Here is a 23,704-nt window from a genome sequence, read left to right on the forward strand (position 1 = left end):
GAGGCCCGTCGGGGCAGACTGCTGAGCGAGCAGCGGTGGCCTGAGTAGGGGGCGGAATTAGGCTGAGGAGGGGCCTATAATATCGGCCGCCCAGCCAGGCAGCGGCACGGGAGCCAGCAAACAGGGGAGATTGCGTGGGAGAGTTCCCATTGGAGGAGCAGATATTTGGATTTGCATCTGTCTTTGTGTATTTGCATTTTAGTAGTGCCTGTATCTCTCTGTAGAGGCCCGTCGGGGCAGACTGCTGAGGGGGCAGCGGCGCCCTGAATAGTGGCAGAGCTAGGCTGAGGAGGGGCCTATAAAAGCGGCCGCCCAAGCAGGTAGCGGCACAGGAGCCAGCGAACAGGGGAATTTGCGTGGGAGAGTTCCCATTGGAGGAGCAGGTATTTGGATTTGCATCTGTCTCTGTGTATTTGCATCTTAGTATGCTTGTATCTCTCTGTAGAGGCCCGTCGGGGCAGACTGCTGAGCGGGCAGCGGCGCCCTGAGTAGGGGGCGGACCTAGGCTGAGGAGGGGCCTATAAAAGCGGCCGCCCAGCCAGGCAGTGGCACAGGAGCCAGCGAGAAGCGGCACAGGAGCTAGCGAAGAGGGGTGTTTGCGTCGGAGAGTTCCCATTGGAGGAGCACCTATTTGGATTTGCATCTGTCTTTGTAGTGCTTGTGTCTCTCTGTAGAGGCCGGTCGGGGCAGACTGTTGAGCGGGAAGCGGCGCCCTGAGTAGGGGGCGTAGCTAGGCTGAGGAGGGGCCTGTAAAAGCTGCTGCCCAGCCAGGCAGCGGCACAGGAGCCAGCAAACAGGGCGGCGAACAGGGGAGTTTGCGTGGGAGAATTCCCAGTGGAGGAGCAGGTATTTGGATTTTCATCTCTCTTTGTGGATTTCTTCTGTCTTTGTAGTGCTTGTACATCTCTGTAGAGCCCGTCGGGGCAGACTGCTGAGCGGGCAGCGGCGCCCTGAGTAGGGGGCGGAGCTAGGCTGAGGAAGGGCCTATAAAAGCGGCCGCCCAGCCAGGGAGCGGCACAGGAGCCAGCGAACACGGGAGTTTGTGTGGGAGTGTTCCCATTGAAGGAGCAGGTATTTGGATTTGCACCTCTCTTTGTGGATTTCCATCTGTCTTTGTAGTGCTTGTACATCTCTGTAGGGGCACGCCGGGGCAGACTGCTGAGCGGGCAGCGGCGCCCTGAGTAGGGGGCGGAGCTAGCTGAGGAGGGGCCTATAAAAGCGGCCACCCAGCCAGGCAGCGGCACAGGAGCCAGCGAACAGGGGAGTTTGCATGGGAGAGTTCTCATTTGAGGAGCAGATATTTGGATTTGCATCTGTCTTTGTAGTGCTTTTATGACTCTGTAGAGGCACGTCGGGGCAGACTGCTGAGCGGGCAGCGGCGCCCTGAGTAGGGGGCGGAGCTAGGCTGTCGAGGGGCCTATCAAAGCGGCCGCCCAGCCAGGCAGCGGCACAGGAGCCAGCGAGCAGCTGCACAGGAGCCAGCGAACAGGGGAGTTTGCGTGGGAGAGTTCCCATTGGAGGAGCAGGTATTTGGATTTGCATCTTTCTTTGTAGTGCTTGTATCTCTCTGTAGAGGCCCGTCGGGGCAGACTGCTGAGTGGGCAGCGGCGCCCTGAGTAGGGGGCGGAGCTAGACTGAGGAGGGGCCTATAAAAGCGGCGGCCCAACCAGGCAGCGGCACAGAAGCCAGCAAAGAGGGCGGCGAACAGGGGAGTTTGCGTGGGAGAGTTCCCATTTTAGGAGCAGGTATGTGGATTTGCATCTGTCTTTGTTTATTTGCATGTGTCTTTGTAGTGCTTTTATCTCTCTGTAGAGGCCCGTCGGGTCAGACTGCTGAGCGGGTAGCGGCGCCATGAGTAGGGGGCGGAGCTAGGCTGAGGAGGGGCCTATAAAAGCGGCCGTCCAGGAAGGGAGCGGCACAGGATCCAGCGAGCAGGGGAGTTTGCCTGGGAGAGTTCCCATTGGAGGAGCATCGGTTTTTCTGTATTTGCGTCTGTGTTTGTAGTGCTTGTATCTCTCTGTAGAGGTCCGTCGGCGCAGAGTGCTGAGCGGGCAGCGGGGCCCTGAGTAGGCAGCGGAGCTAGGCTGATGTGGGGCCTATAAAAGCGGCCGCCCTGCCAGGCAGAGGCACAGAAGCCAGCAAAGAGGGCGGCGAACAGGGGAGTTTGCGTGGGAGAGTTCCCATTGGAGGAGCAGGTATTTGTATTTGCATCTGTCTTTGTTTATTTGCATGTGTCTTTGTAGTGCTTTTATCTCTCTGTAGAGGCCCGTCGGGGCAGACTGCTGAGCGGGCAGCGGCGCTCAGAGTAGGGGGCGGAGCTAGGCTGAGGAGGGGCCTATAAAAGCGGCAGCCCAGCCAGGCAGCGGCTCAGGAGCCAGAGAACAGGGCGGCGAACAGGGGAGTTTGCATGGGAGAGTTCCCATTGGAGGAGCAGGTATTTGGATTTGAATCTGTCTTTGTAGATTTGCATCTGTCTTTGTAGTGCTTGTATCTCTCTGTAGAGGCCCGTCGGGGCAGACTGCTGAGCGGGCAGCGGCGCCCTGAGTAGGGGGCGGAGCTAGGCTGAGGAGAGGCCTATAAAAGCGACCGCCCAGCCAGGCAGTGGCACAGGAGCCAGCGAACAGGTGAGTTTGCATGGGAGAATTCCCATTGGAGGAGCAGTTATTTGGATTTGCATGTGTCTTTGTGGATTTGCATATATCTTTGTAGTGCTTGTATCTCGCTGTAGAGGCCCGTCGGGGCAGACTTCTGAGCGGGCAGCGGCGCCCTGAGTTGGGGGCGGAGCTAGGCTGAGGAGGGGCTTATAAAAGCAGCCGCCCAGCAAGGCAGTGGCACAGGAGCCAGCGAACAGGGGAGTTTGCGTGGGAGAGTTCCCATTGGAGGAGCAGATATGTGGATTTGCATCTGTTTTTGTAGTGTTTGTATCTCTCTGTAGAGGCCCGTCGGGCCGACTGACTGCTGGGGGCAGCGGTGCCCTGAACAGTGGCGGAGCTAGGCTGAGGAGTGGCCTATAAAAGCGGCTACCCAGCCAGGCAGCGGCACAGGAGCCAGCAAACAGGGCAGTTTGCGTGGGAGAGTTCCCATTGGAGGAGCAGGTATTTGGATTTGCATCTGTCTTAGTGTATTTGCATCTGTCGTTGTAGTGCTTGTATCTCTCTGTAGAGGCCCGTCGGGGCAGACTGCTGAGCAGGCAGCGGCGCCCTGAGTAGGGGGCGGAGCTAGGCTGAGGAGGGGCCTATAAAAGCGGCTGCCCAGCCGGGGAGCGGCACAGGAGCCAGCGAGTAGCGGCTCAGGAGCCAGCGAACAGGGGAGTTTGCGTGGCAGAGTTCCCATTGGAGGAGCAGGTATTTGGATATGCATCTGTCTTTGTAGTGCTTCTATCTCTCTGTAGAGGCCCTTTGGGGCAGACTGCTGAGCGGGCAGCGGCGCCCTGAGTAGGGGGCGGAGCTAGGCTGAGGAGGGGCCTATAAAAGCGGCCACCCAGCCAGGCAGCGGCACAGGAGCCAGCGAGCAGCGGCACAGGAGCTAGTGAACAGGGCGGCGAAGATGGGAGTTTGCGTGGGAGAGTTCCCATTGGAAGAGCAGGTATTTGGATTTGCATCTGTCTTTATGGATTTGCATCTGTCTTTACAGACAGATACATGCACTACAGAGGCAGGTCGGGGCAGACTGCTGAACGGGCAGCGGCGCCCTGAGTAGGGGGCGGAGCAAGGCTGAGGAGGGGCCTATAAAAGCGGCCGCCCAGCCAGGCAGCGGCACAGGAGCCAGCAAACAGGGCGGCGAACAGGGGAGTTTGCGTGGGAGAGTTCCCATTGGAGGAGCAGGTATTTGGATTTTCATCTGTCTTTATGGATTTGCATCTGTCTTTGTAGTGCTTGTATCTGTCTGTAGAGGCCGGTCGGGGCAGACTGCTGAGCGGGCAGCAACGCCCTGAGTAGAGGGCGGAGCTAGGCTGAGGAGGGGCATATAGAAGCGGCCGCCCAGCCAGGTAGCGGCACAGCTACGAGCAGCGAACAGGGCGGCCAACAGGGGAGTTTGCGTGGGAGAGTTCCCATTGGAGGAGCATCTATTTGGATTGCATCTGTCTTTGTGTATTTGTATCTGTCTTTGTAGTGCTTGTATCTCTCTGTAGAGGCCAGTCGGGGCAGACTGCTGAGCGGGCAGCGGTGCCCTGAGTAGGGTTTTGGAGCTAGGCTGAGGAGGGGCCTATAAAAGCGGCCGCCCAGCTAGGCTGTGGCACCTTAGCCAGCAAACAGGGGAGTTTGCGTGGGAGAGTTCCTATTGGAGGAGCAGGTATTTGGATTGCATCTGTCTTTGTGTATTTGCATCTGTCTTTGTAGTGCTTGTATCTCTCTGTAGAGGCCCGTTCGGGGCAGACTGCTGAGCGGGAAGCGGCGCCCTGAATAGGGGGCGGAGCTAGGCTGAGGAGAGGCCTATAAAAGCGGCCGCCCAGCCAGTCAGCGGCACAGGAGCCAGCGAGCAGCGGCACAGGAGCCAGCAAACAGGGGAGTTTGCGTGGGAGAGTTCCCATTGGAGGAGCATGTATTTGGATTTGCATCTCTCTTCGTAGATTTGCATCTGTCTTTGTAGTGCTTGTATCTCTCTGTAGAGGCCCGTCGGGGCAGACTGCTGAGCGGGAGGCGGCGCCCTGAGTAGTGGTCGGAGCTAGGCTGAGGAGGGGCCTATAAAAGCGGCAGCCCAGCCAGGCTGCGGCACAGGAGCCAGCGAACAGGGGTGTTTGCGTGGGAGAGTTCCCATTGGACGAGCAGGTATTTGGATTTGCATCTGTCTTTGTGGATTTGATTTTTTTTGTAGTGCTTGTATCTCTCTGTAGAGGCCCGTCGGGGCAGACTACTGAGCGGGCAGCGGCGCCCTGAGTAGGGGGCGGAGATAGGCTGAGGAGGGGCCTATAAAAGCGGCCGCCCAGCCAGGCAGCGGCACAGGAGGGAGCGAGCAGCAGCTGCACAGGAGCCAACGAACAGGGGAGTTTGCGTGGGAGAGTTCCCATTGGAGGAGCAGGTATTTGGATTTGCATCTCTCTTTGTGGATTTGCATCTGTCTTTGTAGTGCTTGTATCTCTCTGCAGAGGCCCGTCGGGGCAGACTGCTGAGCAGGAAGCAGCGCCCTGTGTAGGGGGCGGAGCTAGGCTGAGGAGGGGCCTATAAAAGCTGCCGCCCAGCCAGTCAGCGGCACAGGAGCTAGAGAACAGGGCGGCGAACAGGGCAGTTTGCGTGGGAGAGTTCCCATTGGAGGAGCAGGTATTTGGATTTGCATCTGTCTTTGTGGATTTGCATCTGTCTATATAGTGCTTGTATCTCTCTGTAGAGGCCCGTCGGGGCAGACTGCTGAGCGTGCAGCGGCTCCCTGAGAAGGGGGCGGAGCTAGGCTGAGGAGGGGATTATAAAAGCGGCCGCCCAGCAAGGCATAGGCACAGCTGGGAGCAGCGAACAGGGCGGTGAACAGGGGAGTTTGCATGGGAGAGTTCCCATTGGATGAGCAGGTATTTGGATTTGCATCTGTCTTTGTGTATTTGCATATGTATTTGTAGTGCTTGTATGTCTCTGTAGAGGGCCCGTCGGGGCAGACTGCTGAGCGGGCAGCGGCGTCCTGAGTAGGGGGCGGAGCTAGGCTGTGGGGGGGCTTATAAAAGCGGATACCCAGTCAGGCAGCGGCACAGGAGCCAGCAAACAGGGCGGCGAAAAGGGGAGTTTGCGTGGGAGTGTTCCCATTGTTGGAGCAGGTATTTGGATTTGCATCTGTCTTTGAAGTGCTTGTATCTCTCTGTAGAGACCCGTCGGGACAGACTGCTGAGCGGGCAGAGGTACCCTGAGTAGGGGGTGGAGCTAGGCTGAGGAGGGGCCTATAAAAGCGGCCCCCAAGCCAGGCAGCGGCACAGGAGCCTTCAACCATGCCTGCGAACAGGGTATTTTGTGTGAGGGAGTTCCCATTGGAGGAGCATGTATTTGGATTTGCATCTTTCTTTGTGGATTTCCAACTGTCTTTGTAGTGCTTTGTATCTCTATGTAGAGGCCCGTCGGGGCAAACTGCTGAGCGGCAGCGGCGCCCTGAGTAGGGGGCGGAGCTAGGCTGAGGAGGGGCCTATAAAAGCGGCCGCCCAGCCAGGCAGCAGCACAGGAGCCAGCAAACAGGGCGGCGAACAGGGGAGTTTGCGTGGGAGAGTTCCCATTGGAGGAGCAGATATTTGGATTAGCATCTGTCTTTGTGGATTTGCATCTGTCTTTGTATTGCTTGTATCTCTCTGTAGAGGCCCGTCGGGGCTGACTGCTGAGCGTGCAGAGGCTCCCTGAGTAGGGGCGGGGCTAGGCTTAGGAGGGGAATAAAAAAGCGGCCGTCCAACCAGGCAGCGGCACGGGAACCAGCAAACAGGGCGGCGAACAGGGAAGTTTGCGTCGGAGAGTTCCCTTTGGAGGAGCAGGTATTTGGATTTGCATGTGTTTTTGCATCTGTCTTTGTAGTTCTTGTATCTCTCTGTAGAGGCCCGTCGGGGCAGACTGCTGAGCGGGCAGCGGCGCCCTGAGTAGGGGGCGGAGCTAGGCTGAGGAGAGGCCTATAAAAGCGACCGCCCAGCCAGGCAGTGGCACAGGAGCCAGCGAACAGGTGAGTTTGCATGGGAGAATTCCCATTGGAGGAGCAGTTATTTGGATTTGCATGTGTCTTTGTGGATTTGCATATGTCTTTGTAGTGCTTCTATCTCGCTGTAGAGGCCCGTCGGGGCAGACATCTGAGCGGGCAGCGGCGCCCTGAGTTGGGGGCGGAGCTACGCTGAGGAGCGGCCTATAAAAAGCAGCCGCCCAGCCAGGCAGTGGCACAGGAGCCAGCGAACAGGGGAGTTTGCGTGGGAGAGTTCCCATTGGAGGAGCAGATATGTGGCTTTGCATCTGTTTTTGTAGTGTTTGTATTTCTCTGTAGAGGCCCGTCGGGGCAGACTGCTGAGGGGGCAGCGGTGCCCTGAACAGTGGCGGAGCTAGGCTGAGGAGTGGCCTATAAAAGCGGCTACCCAGCCAGGCAGCGGCACAGGAGCCAGCGAACAGGGGAGTTTGCGTGGGAGAGTTCCCATTGGAGGAGCAGGAATTTGGATTTGCATCTGTCTTTGTGTATTTGCATCTGTCTTTGTAGTGCTTGTATCTCTCTGTAGAGGGCCGTCGGGGCAGACTGCTGAGCGAGCAGCGGCGCCCTGAGTAGGCGGCGGAGCTAGGCTGAGGAGGGGCCTATAAAAGTGGCGGCCTGGCCAGGCAGTGGCACTGGAGCCAGCGAGCAGCGGCACAGGAGCCAGCGAACAGGGGAGTTTGCTTGGGAGATTTCCCATTGGAGGAGCAGTTATTTGGATTTGCATCTGTCTTTGTGGATTTGCATCTGTCTTTGTAGTGCTTGTATCTCTCTGTAGAGGCCCGTCCGGGCAGGCTGCTGAGCGGGCAGCGGGGCCCTGAGTAGGGGGCGGAGCTAGGCTGAGGAGGGGCCTATAAAAGCGGCCGACCAGCCAGGCTGCGGCACAGGAGCCAGCAAACAGGGCAGTTTGCGTACAGAGTGCCCATTGGAGGAGCAGGTATTTGGATTTGCATATGTCTTTGTGTATTTGCACCTGTCTTTCTAGTGCTTGTATCTCTCTGAAGAGGCCCGTTGGGGCAGACTGCTTAGCGGGCAGCGGCGCACTGAGTAGGAGGCGGAGCTAGGCTGAGGAGAGGCCTATAAAAGCGGCCGCCCAGCCAGGCAGCGGCACAGGAGCCAACAAACAGGGCAGTTGTCATGGGAGAGTTCCCATTGGAGGAGCAGGTATTTGGATTTGCATCAGTCTTTGTGTATTTGCATCTGTCTTATAGTGCTTATATCTCCTGTAGAGGCCCGTCGGGGCAGACTGCTGAGCGGGTTGCGGCGCCCTGAGTATGGGGCAGAGCTAGGCTGAGGAGGGGCCTATAAAAGCGGCCGCCCAGCCAGGCTGCGGCACAGGAGCCAGCAAACAGCGGCACAGGAGCCAGCGAACAGGGGAGTTTGCGTGGGAGAGTTCCCTTTGGAGGAGCAGGTATTTGGATTTGCATCTGTCTTTGTGTATTTGCATCTGTCTTTGTAGTGCTTGTATCTCTCTGTAGAGGCCCGTCGAAGCAGACTCCTGAGCGGGCAGCGGCGCCCTGATTAGGGGGCGGAGCTAGGCTGAGGAGGGGCCTATCAAAGCGGCCGCCTGGCCAGGCAGCGGCACAGGAGCCAGCAAACAGGGCGGCGAACAGGGGAGTTTGCTTGGCAGTGTTCCAATTGGAGGAGCAGGTATTTGGATTTGCAATCTGTCTTTGTGTATTTGCATCTGTCTTTGTAGGTCTTGTATCTCTCTGTAGAGGCCCCTTGGGGCAGACTGCTGAGCGGGCAGCCGCGCCCTGAGTAGGGGGCGGAGCTAGGCTGGGGAGGGGCCTATAAAAGCTGTCGCCCAGCCAGGCTGCGGCACAGGAGCCAGCGAAAAGGGCGGCGAACAGGGGAGATTGGGTGGCCGAGTTCCCATTGGAGGAGCAGGTATTTGGATTTGCATCTGTCTTTGTGTATTTGCATCTGTCTTATAGTGCTTATATCTTCCTGTAGAGGCCCGTCGGGGCAGACTGCTGAGCGGATTGCGGCGCCCTGATTAGGGGGCGGAGCGAGGCTGAGGAGGGGCCTATAAAAGCGGCCGCCGAGGAAGGCAGCCGCACAGGAGCCAGCAAACAGGGCATTTTGCGTACAGAGTACCCATTGGAGGAGCAAGTATTTGGATTTGCATCTGTCTTTGTGTATTTGCATCTGTCTTTCTAGTGCTTGTATTTCTCTGTACAGGCCCGTTGGGGCAGACTGCTCAGCGGGCAGCGGTGCCCTGAGTAGGGGGCGGAGCTAGGCTGAGGAGGGGCCTATAAAAGCGTCCGCCCAGCCAGGCAGCGGCACAGGAGCCAGCAAACAGGGCGGCAAACAGGGGAGTTTGCATCGGAGAGATCCTATTGGAGGTGCAGGTATATGGATTTGCATCTGTCTTTGCGGATTTGCATCTGTCTTTGTAGTGCTTGTATCTCTCTGTATAGGCCCTTTGGGGCAGACTGCTGAGCGGGAAGCGGCGCCCTGAGTAGGGGCGGAGCTAGGCTGAGGAGGGGCCTATAAAAGCGGCCGCCCAGCCAGGCAGCGGCACAGGAGCCAGCAAACAGGGTGGTGAACAGCGGAGTTTTGCGTGGGAGAGTTCCCATTGGAGGAGCAGGTATTTGGATTTGCATCTGTCTTAGTGTATTTGCATCTGTCGTTGTAGTGCTTGTATCTCTCTGTAGAGGCCCGTCGGGGCAGACTGCTGAGCGGGCAGCGGCGAACTGAGGAGGGGGCGGAGCTAGGCTGAGGAGCTCAATATAAAAGCGGATGCCCAGACAGGCAGGGCCACAGCTGCGACCAGCGTCACAGGAGCCAACAAACAGGCGAGCTTGTGTGGGAGAGTTCCCACTGGAGGAGCAGGTATTTGGATTTGTATCTGGCTTTGTGGATTTGCATTTGTCTTTGTAGTGCTTGTATCTCTCTGTAGAGGCCCGTCGGCGCAGATTGCTGAGCGGGCAGCGGCGCCCTGAGTAGAGGGCGGAATTAGGCTGAGGAGGGGCCTATAAAAGCGGCTGCCCAGCCAGGCAGCGGCACAGGAGCTGGCGAACAGGGGAGTTTGCGTGGGAGAGTTCCCATTGGAGGAGCAGGTATTTGGAAATGCATCTTTCTTTGTGCATTTGCATCTGTCTTTGTAGTGATTGTATCTCTCACTAGAGGCCCGTCGGGGCAGACTGCTGAGCGGGCAGCAGCGCCCTCAGTAGGGGGCGGAGCTAGGCTGAGGAGGGGCCTATAAAAGCGGCCGCCCAGCCAGGCAGCAGCACAGGAGACAGCGGGCAGCGGCACAGGAGCTAGCGAACAGGGGAGTTTCCATGGGAGAGTTCCCATTGGAGGAGCAGGTATTTGGATTTGCATCTGTTTTTATAGTGCTTGTATCTCTCTGTAGAGGCCCGTCGTTGCAGACTGCTGAGCGGGCAGCGTCGCCCTGAGTAGGGGGCGGAGCTAGGCTGAGGAGGGGCCTATCAAAACGGCCTCCCGGCCAGGCAGCGGCACAGGAGCCAGCAAACAGGGCGGCGAACAGGGGAGTTTGCGTTGGAGTGTTCCCATTGCAGGAGCAGGTATTTGGATTTGCATCTGTTTTTATAGTGCTTGTATCTCTCTGTAGAGGCCCGTCGTTGCAGACTGCTGAGCGGGCAGCGTCGCCCTGAGTAGGGGGAGCTAGGCTGAGGAGAGGCCTATAAAAGCGGCCGCCCAGCCAGGCAGTGGCACAGGAGCCAGCGAGCAGCGGCACAAGAGCCAACGAACAGGGAAGTTTGCGTGGGAGAGTTCCCATTGGAGGAGCAGGTATTTGGATTTGCATCTGTCTTTGTGGATTTGCATCTGTCTTTGTAGTGCTTGTATCTCTCTGTAGAGGCCCGTCGGGGCAGGATGCTGAGCGGGCACCGGCGCCCTGAGTAGGGGGCGGAGCTAGGCTGAGGAGGGGCCTATAAAAGCGGCCGCCCAGCCAGGCAGCGGCACAGGAGCCAGCAAACAGGGCAGATTTCGTACAGAGTGCCCATTGGAGGAGCAGGTATTTGGATTTGCATCTTTCTTTGTGTATTTGCATCTGTCTTTCTAGTGCTTGTATCTCTCTGTAGAGGCCCGTTGGGGCAGAATGCTGAGCGGGCAGTAGCGCCCTGAGTAGGGGGCGGAGCTAGGCTGAGGAGGGGCCTATAAAAGCGGCCGCCCAGCCAGGCAGCGGCACAGGAGCCAGCAAACAGGGCAGTTTGCGTGGCAGAGTTCCCATTGGAGGAGCAGGTATTTGGATTTGCATCTGTCTTTGTGTATTTGCATCTCTCTTTGTAGTGCTCGTATCTCTCTGTAGAGGCTCGTTGGGGCAGACTGCTGAGCGGGCAGCCGCGCCCTGAGTAGGGGACGGAGCTAGGCTGAGGAGGGGCCTATAAAAGCGGCTGCCCAGCCAGGCAGCGGTACAGGAGCCAGCAAAGAGGGCGGCGAACAGGGGAGTTTGCGTGGGAGAGTTCCCACTGGAGGAGCAGGTATTTGGATTTGCATCTGTCTTTGTGGATTTGCATCTGTCTTTGTAGTGCTTGTATCTTTCTGTAGAGGCCCGTCGGGGCAGACTGCTGAGCGGGCAGCGGCGCCCTGATTAGGGGGCGGAGCTAGGGTGAGGAGGGGCCTATAAAAGCGGCCGCCCAGCCAGGCAGCGGCACAGCTGTGAGCAGCGGCACAGGAGCCAGCGAACAGGGGAGTTTGCGTGGAAGAGTTCCCATTGGAGGAGCAGTTATTTGGATTTGCATCTGTCTTTGTGTATTTGCCTCTTAGTATGCTTGTATCTCTCTGTAGAGGCCCGTCGGGACAGACTGCTGAGCGGGCAGCGGCGCCCTGTGTAGGGGGCGGAGCTAGGCTGAGGAGGGGCCTGAAAAAGTGGCTGCGCAGCCAGGGTGTGGCACAGCTGCGAGCAAATGCACAGGAGCCAGCGAACAGGGGAGTTTGCGTGGGAGAGTTCCCATTGGAGGAGCAGGTATTTGGATTTGCATTGTTCAGGCATGCAGGTGTGAAATCAGGAAGGCCAAATCACACTTGGAGTTGCAGCTAGCCGGAGATGTTAGGAGTAACAAGAAGGGTTTCTTTAGGTATGTTAGCAACAGGAAGAAAGTCAAGGAAAGTGTGGGCCCCTTGCTGAATGAGGGAGGGAACCTAGTGACAGAGGATGTGGAGAAAGCTAGTGTACTCAATGTTTTTTTGCCTCTGTCTTCACAGACAAGGTCAGCTCCCAGACAGCTGCACTCTGCAGCACGGTATGGGGAGGAGGTGACCAGCTCTCTGTGGAGAAAGAAGTAGTTCGGGGCTATTTAGGAAAGCTAGACGAGCACAAGTCCATGGGGCCGGATGCGCTGCATCCGAGGGTGCTAAAGGAGTTGGCCGATGAGATTGCAGAGCCATTGGCCATTATCTTTGAAAAATCATGGCGATCGGGGGAGGTCCCGGATGACTGGAAAAAAGCTAATGTAGTGCCCATCTTTAAAAAAGGGAAGAAGGAAGATCCAGGGAACTACAGGCCAGTCAGTCTCACCTCAGTCCCTGGAAAAATCATGGAACAGGTCCTCAAGGAATCAATTCTGAACCACTTAAAGGAGGGGAAAGTGATCAGGAACAGTCAGCATGGATTCACCAAGGGCAAGTCATGCCTGACTAACCTAATTGCCTTCTATGACGAGATAACCGGCTCTGTGGATGAGGGGAAAGCAGTGGATGTACTATTTCTGGATTTTAGCAAAGCTTTTGATACAGTCTCCCACAGTATTCTTGCCAGCAAGTTAAAGAAGTCTGGGCTGGATGAATGGACGGTAAGGTGGATAGAAAACTGGCTAGATGGTCGGGCTCAACGGGTAGTGATCAATGGTTCCATGTCTAGATGGCAGCCGGTATCAAGTGGAGTGCCCCAAGGGTCGGTGCTGGGGCCGGTTTTGTTCAATATCTTCATTAACGATCTGGAGGATGGTGTGGACTGCACCCTTAGCAAGTTTGCAGATGACACTAAACTGGGAGGAGTGGTTGATACGCTGGAGGGTAGGGATAGGATACAGAGGGACCTAGACAAGTTAGAGGATTGGGCCAAAAGAAATATGATGAGGTTCAACAAGGACAAGTGCAGAGTCCTGCACTTAGGACGGAAGAATCCCATGCACTGCTACAGACTAGGGACCGAATGGCTGGGTAGCAGTTCTGCAGAAAAGGACCTAGGGGTTACGGTGGACGAAAAGCTGAATATGAGTCAACAGTGTGCCCTTGTTGCCAAGAAGGCTAATGGCATTTTGGGTTGTATAAGTAGGGGCATTTCCAGCAGATCAAGGGATGTGATCATCCCCCTCTACTCAGCACTGGTGAGGCCTCATTTGGAGTACTGTGTCCAGTTTTGGGCCCCACACTACAAGAAGGATGTGGATAAATTGGAGAGAGTCCAGCGGAGGGCAACAAAAATGATTAGGGGGCTGGAGCACATGACTTATGAGGAGAGGCTGAGGGAACTGGGATTGTTTAGTCTGCAGAAGAGAAGAATGAGGGGGGATTTGATAGCTGCTTTCAACTACCTGAAAGGGGGTTCCAAAGAGGATGGATCTAGACTGTTCTCAGTGGTAGAAGATGACAGAACAAGGAGTAATGGTCTCAAGTTGCAGAGGGGGAGGTTTAGGTTGGATATTAGGAAAAACTTTTTCACTAGTAGGATGGTGAAGAACTGGAATGGGTTACCTAGGGAGGTAGTGGAATCTCCTTCCTTAGAGGTTTTTAAGGTCAGGCTTGACAAAGCCCTGGCTGGGATGATTTAGTTGGGTTTGGTCCTGCTTTGAGCAGGCGGTTGGACTAGATGACCTCCTGAGGTCCCTTCCAACCCTGAGATTCTATGATTCTATGATCTGTCTTTGTAGTGCTTGTATCTCTCTGTAGAGGCCCGTCGGGCAGACTGCTGAGCGGGCAGAGGCTCCCTGAGTAGGGGGCGTATCTGGGCTGAGGAGGGGCCTATAAAAGCGGCCGCCCAGCCAGGCAGCGGCACAGGAGCCAGCAAACAGGGTAGCGAACAGGGGAGTTTGCGTGGGAGAGTTCCCATTGGAGGAGCAGGTATGTGGATTTGCATCTGTCTCTGTGGATTTGCATCTGTCTTTGTAGTGATTGTATCTCTCTGTAGAGGCCCGTCGGGGCAGACTGCTGATCGGGCAGCGGCGCCCTGAGTAGGGGGCGGAGCTAGGCTGAGGAGGGGCCTATAAAAGCGGCCGCCCAGCCAGGCAGCGGCACAGGAGCCAGCAAACAGGGTGGTGAAGAGGGGAGTTTGCGTGGGAGAGTTCCCATTGGAGGAGGAGGTATTTGGATTTGCATCTGTCTTAGTGTATTTGCATCTGTCGTTGTAGTGCTTGTATCTCTCTGTAGAGGCCCGTCGGGGCAGACTGCTGAGCGGCCAGAGGCGCCCTGAGTAGGGGGCGGAGCTAGGCTGTCGAGGGGCCTATCAAAGCGGCCGCCCAGCCAGGCAGCGGCACAGGAGCCAGCAAACAGGGCGGCGAACAGGAAGTTTGCGTGGGAGAGTTCCCATTGCAGGAGCAGGTATTTGGATTTGCATCTTTCTTTGTGCATTTGCATCTGTCTTTGTAGTGATTGTATCTCTCTCTAGAGGCCCGTCGGGGCAGACTGCTGAGCGGGCAGCAGCGCCCTCAGTAGGGGGCGGAGCTAGGCTGAGGAGGGGCCTATAAAAGCTGCCGCCCAGCCAGGCAGCAGCACAGGAGCTAGCGAACAGGGGAGTTTCCGTGGGAGAGTTCCCATTGGAGGAGCAGGTATAAGGGCCAGCTGTGGCCTGACTGGGGCATGGCCCAGCTGTGGCTGCTTCCCCAATCAGCCTAGCCTAAGGCTCCCCGCCCCAGCAAGGACATTCAATGGAGCTGCACCAGCAGGGACTTGGTTTAACCCTTGGGACATAGTGCTGGCCGCTTCCTGGAGTGGTGTGGGAGCAGTGGCGTGGGGGTGGCAATCCTGCGGGCTGGATCTAAAACCCTGAGCGGCCAGATTAGACCCATGGTGGAGCAGGGTTAGGGTTAGGAACCCTAACCCTAGGGCTGGAAGCCCTATCCATAGGAATCCTAACCCTAGGGCAGGAAGCCCTACCTATAGGAACCCAAACCCTAGCTCCAAGTGCCCTACCCATAGGAACCCTAACCCTAGCTCCAGGTGCACTACATATAGGAACCCTAACCCTAGGGCGGGAAGCCCTACCCATAGAAACCCTAACCCTAGCTCCAAGTGCCCTACCCATTGGAAACCTAACCCTAGGGCGGGAAGCCCTACCCATAGGAACCCTAACCCTAGCTCCAAGTGACCTACACATAGGAACCCTAACCCTAGGGCGGGAAGCCCTACCCATAGGAACCCTAACCCTAGCTCCAAGTGCCCTACCCCTAGGAACCCTAACCCTAGGGCGGGAAGCCCTACCCATAGGAACACTAACCCTAGCTCCAGTTGCCCTACACATAGGAACCCTAACCGTAGGGCGGGAAGCCCTACCCATAGGAACCCTAACCTTAGCTCCAAGTGCCCTACCGATAGGAACCCTAACCCTAGGGCGGGAAGCCCTACCCATAGGAACCCTAACCCTCGCTCCAAGTGCCTTACCCATAGGAACCCTAACCCTCGCTCCAAGTGCCCTACCCATAAGAACCCTAACCCTAGCTCCAAGTGCCCTACCCATAGGAACCCTAACCCTAGCTCCAAGTGCCCTACCCATAGGAACCCTAACCCTAGATCCAAGTGCCCTACACATAGGAACCCTAACCCTAGGGCGGGAAGCCCTACCCATAGGAACCCTAACCCTAGGGCGGGAAGCCCTACCCATAGGAACCCTAACCCTAGCTCCAAGTACCCTACCCATAGGAACCCTAACCCTAGCTCCAAGTGCCCTACACATAGGAACCCTAAACCTAGGGCGGGAAGCCCTACCCATAGGAACCCTAACCCTAGCTCCAAGTGCCCTACACATAGGAACCCTATCCCTAGGGCGGGAAGCCCTACCCATAGGAACCCTAACCCTAGGGCGGGAAGCCCTACCCATAGGATCTCTAACCCTAGCTCCAAGTGCCCTACTCATAGGAACCCAAACCCTAGGGCGGGAAGCCCTACCCATAGAAACCCTAACCCTAACTCCCAGTGCCCTACCCATAGGAACCCTAACCCTAGGGCGGGAAGCCCTACCTATAGGAACCCAAACCCTAGCTCCAAGTGCCCTACCCATAGGAACCCTAACCCTAGCTCCAGGTTCACTACACATAGGAACCCTAACCCTAGGGCGGGAAGCCCTACCCATAGGAACCCTAACCCTAGGGCGGGAAGCCCTACCCATAGGAACCCTAACCCTAGCTCCAAGTGCCCTACACATAGGAACCCTAACCCTAGGGCGGGAAGCCCTACCCATAGGAACCCTAACCCTAGCTCCAAGTGCCCTACCCATAGGAACCCTAACCCTAGCTCCAAGTGCCCTACCCATAGGAACCCTAACCCTAGCTCCAAGTGCCCTACCCATAGGAACCCTAACCCTAGCTCCAAGTGCCGTACCCATAGGAACCCTAACCCTAGCTCCAAGTGCCTTACCCATAGAAACCCTAACCCTAGCTCCAGGTGCCCTACACATAGGAACCCTAACCCTAGGGCTGGAAGCCCTATCCATAGGAACCCTAACCCTAGCTCCAAGTGCCCTACACATAGGAACCATAACCCTAGGGCGGGAAGTCTTACCCATAGGAACCCTAACCCTAGGGCGGGAAGCTCTACCCATAGGAATCCTAAACCTAGGGCGGGAAGCCCTACCCATAGGAACCCTAATCCTAGCTCCAAGTGCCCTACACATAGGAACCCTAACCCTAGGGCTGGAAGCCCTATCCATAGGAACCCTAGCCCTAGCTCCAAGTGCCCTACACATAGGAAACCTAACCCTAGGGCGGGAAGCCCTACCCATAGGAACCCTAACCCTAGCTCCAAGTGCCCTACCCATAGGAACCCTAACCCTAGGACGGGAAGCCCTACCCATAGGAACCCTAACCCTAGGGCGGGAAGCCCGACCCATAGGAACCGTAACCCTAGCTCCAAGTGCCCTACCCATAGGAACCCTAACCCTAGCTCCAAGTGCCGTACCCATAGGAACCCTAACCCTAGCTCCAAGTGCCCTACCCATAAGAACCCTAACCCTAGGGCGGAAAGCCCTACACATAGGAAGCCAAACTCTAGGTCCAAGTGCCCTACCCATAGGAACCCTAACCCTAGCTCCAAGTGCCCTACCCATAGGAACCCTAACCCTAGCTCCAAGTGCCCTTCCCATAGGAACCCTAACCCTAGCTCCAAGTGCCCTACCCATAGGAACCCTAACCCTAGTTCCAAGTGCCCTACCCATAGGAACCCTAACCCTAGCTCCAAGTGCCCTACCCATAGGAACCCTAACCCTAGGGCGGGAAGCCCTACCCATAGGAACCCTAACCCTAGCTCCAAGTGCCCTACACATAGGAACCCTAACCCTAGGGCGGGAAGCCCTACCCATTGGAACCCTGACCCTAGCTCCAAGTGCCCTACACATAGGAACCCTAACCCTAGGGCGGGAAGCCCTACCCATAGGAACCCTAACCCTAGGGCGGGAAGCCCTACCCATAGGATCCCTAACCCTAGCTCCAAGTGCCCTACCCATAGGAACCCTAACCCTAGGGCGGGAAGCCCTACCCATAGGAACCCTAACCCTAGCTCCAGGTGCCCTACCCATAGGAACCCTAACCCTAGGGCGGGAAGCCCTACCCATAGGAACCCTAACCCTAGCTCCAAGTGCCCTACCCATAGGAACCCTAACCCTAGCTCCAAGTGCCCTACCCATAGGAACCCTAACCCTAGTTCCAAGCGCCCTACCCATAGGAACCCTAACCCTAGCTCCAAGTGCCCTACCCATAGGAACCCTAACCCTAGGGCGGGAAGCCCTACCCATAGGAACCCTAACCCTAGCTCCAAGTGCCCTACAGATAGGAACCCTAACCCTAGGGCGGGAAGCCCTACCCATTGGAACCCTAACCCTAGCTCCAAGTGCCCTACCCATAGGAACCCTAACCCTAGGGCGGGAAGCCCTACCCATAGGAACCCTAACCCTAGGGCGGGAAGCCCTACCCGTAGGATCCCTAACCCTAGCTCCAAGTGTCCTACTCATAGGAACCCTAAACCTAGGGCGGGAAGCCCTACCCATAGGAACCCTAACCCTAGCTCCAGATGCACTACACATAGGAACCCTAACCCTAGGGTGGGAAGCCCTACCCATAGGAACCCTAACCCTAGGGCGGGAAGCCCTACCCATAGGAACCCTAACCCTAGGGTGGGAAGCCCTACCCATAGGAACCCTAACCCTAGCTCCAAGTGCCCTACACATAGGAACCCTAACCCTAGGGCGGGAAGCCCTACCCTTAGGAACCCTAACCCTAGCTCCAAGTGCCCTACACATAGAAACCCTAACCCTAGCTCCAAGTGACCTACCCATAGGAACCCTAACCCTAGGGCGGGAAGCCCTACCCATAGGAACCCTAACCCTAGCTCCAAGTGCCCTACCCATAGGAACCCTAACCCTAGGGCGGGAAGCCCTACCCATAGGAACCCTAACCCTAGCTCCAAGTGCCCTACACATAGGAACCCTAACCCTAGGGCGGGAAGCCCTACCCATAGGAACCCTAAACCTAGCTCCAAGTGCCCTACCTATAGGAACCCTAACCCTAGCTCCAAGTGCCCTACCCATAGGAACCCTAACCCTAGCTCCAAGTGCCCTACCCATAGGAACCCTAACCCTAGCTCCAAGTGCCCTACCCATAGGAACCCTAACCCTAGCTCCAAGTGCCCTACACATAGGAACCCTAACCCTAGGGCTGGAAGCCCTACCCATAGGAACCCTAACCCTAGCTCCAAGTGCCCTACCCATAGGAACCCTAACCCTAGCTCCAGGTGCCCTACACAAGGGAACCCTAACCCTAGGGCGGGAAGCCCTACCCATAGGAACCCTAACCCTAGGGCGGGAAGCCCTACCCATAGGAACCCTAACCCTAGCTCCAAGTGCCCTACACATAGGAACCCTAACCCTAGGGCGGGAAGCCCTACCCATAGGAACCCTAACCCTAGCCCCAAGTACCCTAAACATAGGAACCCTAACGCTAGGGCGGGAAGCCCTACCCATAGGAACCCTAACCCTAGGGCGGGAAGCCCTACCCATAGGAACCCTAACCCTAGCTCCAAGTGCCCTACCCATAGTAACCCTAACCCTAGCTCCAACTGCCCTACACATAGGAACCCTAACCCTAGGGCGGGAAGCCCTACCCATAGGAACCCTAACCCTAGGGCGGGAAGCCCTACCCATAGGAACCCTAACCCTAGCTCCAAGTGCCCTACCCATAGGAACCCTAACCATAGCTCCAAGTGCCCTACCCATAGGAACCCTAACCCTAGGGCGGGAAGCCCTACCCATAGGAACCCTAACCCTAGCTCCAAGTGCCCTACCCATAGGAACCCTAACCCTAGGGCGGGAAGCCCTACCCATAGGAACCCTAACCCTAGCTCCAAGTGCCCTACACATAGGAACCCTAACCCTATGGCGGGAAGCCCTACCCATAGGAACCCTAACCCTAGCTCCAAGTGCCCTACCCATAGGAACCCTAACCCTAGGGCGGGAAGCCCTACCCATAGGAACCCTAACCCTAGCTCCAAGTGCGATACAGATAGGAACCCTAACCCTAGCTCCAAGTGCCCTACCCATAGGAACCCTAACCCTAGCTCCAAGTGCCCTACCCATAGGAACCCTAACCCTAGGGCGGGAAGCCCTACCCATAGGAACCCTAACCCTAGCTCCAAGTGCGCTACAGATAGGAACCCTAACCCTAGCTCCAGGTGCCCTACCCATAGGAACCCTAACCCTAGGCAGGGAAGCCCTACCCATAGGAACCCTAACCCTAGCTCCAAGTGCCCTACACATAGGAACCCTAACCCTAGCTCCAAGTGCCGTACACATAGAAACCCTAACCCTAGGGCGGGAAGCCCTACCCATAGGAACCCTAACCCTAGCTCCAAGTGCCCTACTTATAGGAACCCTAACCCTAGGGCGGGAAGCCCTACCCATAGGAACCCTAAACCTAGCTCCAAGTGCCCTACACATAGGAACCCTAACCGTAGGGCGAGAAGCCCTACCCATAGGAACCCTAACCCTAGCTCCAAGTGCCCTACCCATAGGAACCCTAACCCTAGCTCCAAGTGCCCTACACATAGGAACCCTAACCCTAGCTCCAAGTGCCGTAAACATAGGAACCCTAACCCTAGGGCGGGAAGCCCTACCCATAGGAACCCTAACCCTAGCTCCAAGTGCCCTACTTATAGGAACCCTAACCCTAGGGCGGGAAGCCCTACCCATAGGAACCCTAACCCTAACTCCAAGTGCCCTACCCATAGGAACCCTAACCCTAGGGCGGGAAGCCCTACCCATCGGAACCCTAACCCTAGCTCCAAGTGCCCTACCCATAGGAACCCTAACCCAAGGACGGGAAGCCGTACATATAGGAACCCTAACCCTAGCTCCAAGTGCCCTACCCATAGGAACCCTAACCCTAGCTCCACGTGCCCTACCCATAGGAACCCTAACCCTAGGGCGGGAAGCCCTACCCATCGGAACCCTAACCCTAGCTCCAAGTGCCCTAACCATAGGAACCCTAACCCAAGGACGGGAACCCGTACATATAGGAACCCTAACCCTAGCTCCAAGTGCCCTACCCATAGGAACCCTAACCCTAGCTCCAAGTGCCCTACCGATAGGAACCATAACCCTAGCTCCAAGTGCCCTACACATAGGAACTCTAATCCTAGGGCGGGAAGCCCTACCCATAGGAACCCTAACCCTAGCTCCAAGTGCCCTACCAATAGGAACCCTAACCCTAGCTCCAAGTGCCCTACACATAGGAACCCTAATCCTAGGGCGGGAAGCCCTATCCATAGGAACCCTAACCCTAGGGCGGGAAGCCCTACCTATAGGAACCCTAACCCTAGCTCCAAGTGCCCTACTTATAGGAACCCTAACCCTAGGGCGGGAAGCCCTACCCATAGGAACCCTAACCCTAGCTCCAAGTGCCCTACACATAGGAACCCTAACCGTAGGGCGAGAAGCCCTACCCATAGGAACCCTAACCCTAGCTCCAAGTGCCCTACCCATAGGAACCCTAACCCTAGCTCCAATGCCCTACACATAGGAACCCTAACCCTAGGGCGGGAAGCCCTACCCATAGGAACCCTAACCCTAGCTCCAAGTGCCCTACTTATAGGAACCCTAACCCTTGGGCGGGAAGCCCTACCCATAGGTACCCTAACCCTAACTCCAAGTGCCCTACCCATAGGAACCCTAACCCTAGGGCGGGAAGCCCTACCCATCGGAACCCTAACCCTAGCTCCAAGTGCCCTACCCATAGGAACCCTAACCCAAGGACGGGAAGCCGTACATATAGGAACCCTAACCCTAGGGCGGGAAGCCCTACCCATAGGAACCCTAACCCTAGCTCCAAGTGCCCTACACATAGGAACCCTAACCCTAGGGCGGGAATCCCTACCCATAGGAACCCTAACCCTAGCTCCAAGTGCCCTACCCATAGGAACCCTAACCCTAGGGCGGGAAGCCCTACCCATCGGAACCCTAACCCTAGCTCCAAGTGCCCTAACCATAGGAACCCTAACCCAAGGACGGGAACCCGTACATATAGGAACCCTAACCCTAGGGAGGGAAGCCCTACCCATAGGAACCCTAACCCTAGCTCCAAGTGCCCTACCGATAGGAACCCTAACCCTAGCTCCAAGTGCCCTACACATAGGAACTCTAATCCTAGGGCGGGAAGCCCTACCCATAGGAACCCTAACCCTAGGGCGGGAAGCCCTACCCATAGGAACCCTAACCCTAGCTCCAAGTGCCCTACCAATAGGAACCCTAACCCTATCTCCAAGTGCCCTACACATAGGAACCCTAATCCTAGGGCGGGAAGCCCTATCCATAGGAACCCTAACCCTAGGGCGGGAAGCCCTACCTATAGGAACCCTAACCCTAGCTCCAAGTGCCCTACACATAGGTACCCTAACCCTAGCTCCAAGTGCCGTACACATAGAAACCCTAACCCTAGGGCGGGAAGCCCTACCCATAGGAACCCTAACCCTAGCTCCAAGTGCCCTACTTATAGGAACCCTAACCCTAGGGCGGGAAGCCCTACCCATAGGAACCCTAACCCTAGCTCCAAGTGCCCTACACATAGGAACCCTAACCGTAGGGCGAGAAGCCCTACCCATAGGAACCCTAACCCTAGCTCCAAGTGCCCTACTTATAGGAACCCTAACCCTAGGGCGGGAAGCCCTACCCATAGGAACCCTAACCCTAGCTCCAAGTGCCCTACACATAGGAACCCTAACCGTAGGGCGGGAAGCCCTACCCATAGGAACCCTAACCCTAGGTCGGGAAGCCCTACCCGCAACACCGCGGTCCTGCTCTCCGGCAGGAGCCCTGCAGGCCCGCGGTCCCACTCTCCCGCCCAAGCGCAGCAACCCCGCAGCCGCACTCTCTTCACTCACAGCCCCGCAACCCTGCAGCCCCACTCGCTGGACCGGAGCCCCGCAAAATCGCGATCCCGCCGGCAACCCCACACCCCCGCTCTTCTGGCAGGAGCCCGCAACCATGGAGCCACGGTCCCCCGGCAGGAGCCCTGAGACTCCTGCTACCCAGCCAAGAGCCCAGCAACCCGGTGTCCCGCTCCCCCACCCAAGTGCAGAAGCCCCGCAGCCCCACTCTCTTGGCCTGGAGCCTGCAACCCTGTGTGATGGAGTAGGGGCTGTCTGTGTGGGGTTGGGAGAGCCGGGGAGGACTTTAGGTGAGGGACAGGTATTCAGCCTGTAACCTGAGCTAGGCAGGGGGGAGGGGAGGTCAACACCTTTGCCAGGGGAGCTAGACAAAGAAAAAGAGCCGAGTGGAGAGGGGGAGTCAGTTTCGGATTGGGGCTGGATGGTGGGAGTTCAGGGAATCCTAGACTGGGATCCAAGCACCGTGAACCCCAGAAAGGCAAGATTGAGAGGTCCTGGCTCTGAACACTAGCTCTGCTGTAGCCTGTGCTCCTGTTTTTCAATAAACCTTCTGTTTTACAGGCTGGCTGAGAGTCCCTGTGAGTCCGAGGAAGAGGGGTGCAGGGCCGGACTCCCCCACACTCCGTGACAGTCTCCAACACCTTCAGTTGGCACCTTTGCAGAGGAGGGGCCCAGGCCATCAGTTGCAAGGAGACAGAGTGTCAGGCATTTAGGTGCACTGGTCTCTTGCTTTGCTAGATACTTAAGAACTGCATAGGGGACACTGAGGCACCAACACAGCATTCACAGACCCCCAGTAAGAACAGTCCCCCTTCGTCACATCTCTCCCCCCTTCGAGACCGAACTGAGTGGGGTCACTTCAGCCAGTGACCTGGGGAAGTTCGAACCCACCTACATTCCCATGGATGCCCCAGGATCCCCCCAGTTATGGGGGAAGAGTTACCCCAGGCCATTCCAGTTTCCTGCCCCCCTTTAGGTCGGGGGGACTCAAGGGCACTCGCAGTTGGCAGGTGGAAAGGCTTATGCAGCCCAGGGCTTTTTGTCACTCCAATACCCCTGGGGTTCAAGCTGGGCTGGGGTCTTCTCAACGCGTTCCAGTCTGGGGGGGCTGTGATTTGGGCTCTCTTGGTTCAGAGCCCTTTCGTAAAGCAGAGTTGCACTGTTAAGCCCTTTGTTAGAGCTCCTTCCGTGAAAATAGCAAAACATGACCCTTTTCGCTGCGAGCGAGGAACGTCTAATGGAATCGTCCTCCTTCTGCAATTCTGATACACTGCTGAGTAATTGGCAGTTCTACGTTGTGAAAACAGTGAAACATGAGAAATTCACTGCAGATTATTGGGAAGCACGAATTCCTCCTGCTCCCATCCTAAAATTGCTATTCGGATGCACAGCTAGCAACTTGACCGAGCTACGCTGTGAAAACAGCTATACCTGAGCAATTCATTCGAAATCACTCGTAGGCATGAATTTCTTCTGGAAACACGCTAAAAATGCTATTCGGTTCCACTGCTGGCTATTTGGAAGA

The sequence above is a fragment of the Mauremys mutica genome, chromosome 2, assembly GCF_020497125.1.
Source record: "Mauremys mutica isolate MM-2020 ecotype Southern chromosome 2, ASM2049712v1, whole genome shotgun sequence".
Classification (NCBI taxonomy): domain Eukaryota; kingdom Metazoa; phylum Chordata; order Testudines; family Geoemydidae; genus Mauremys; species Mauremys mutica.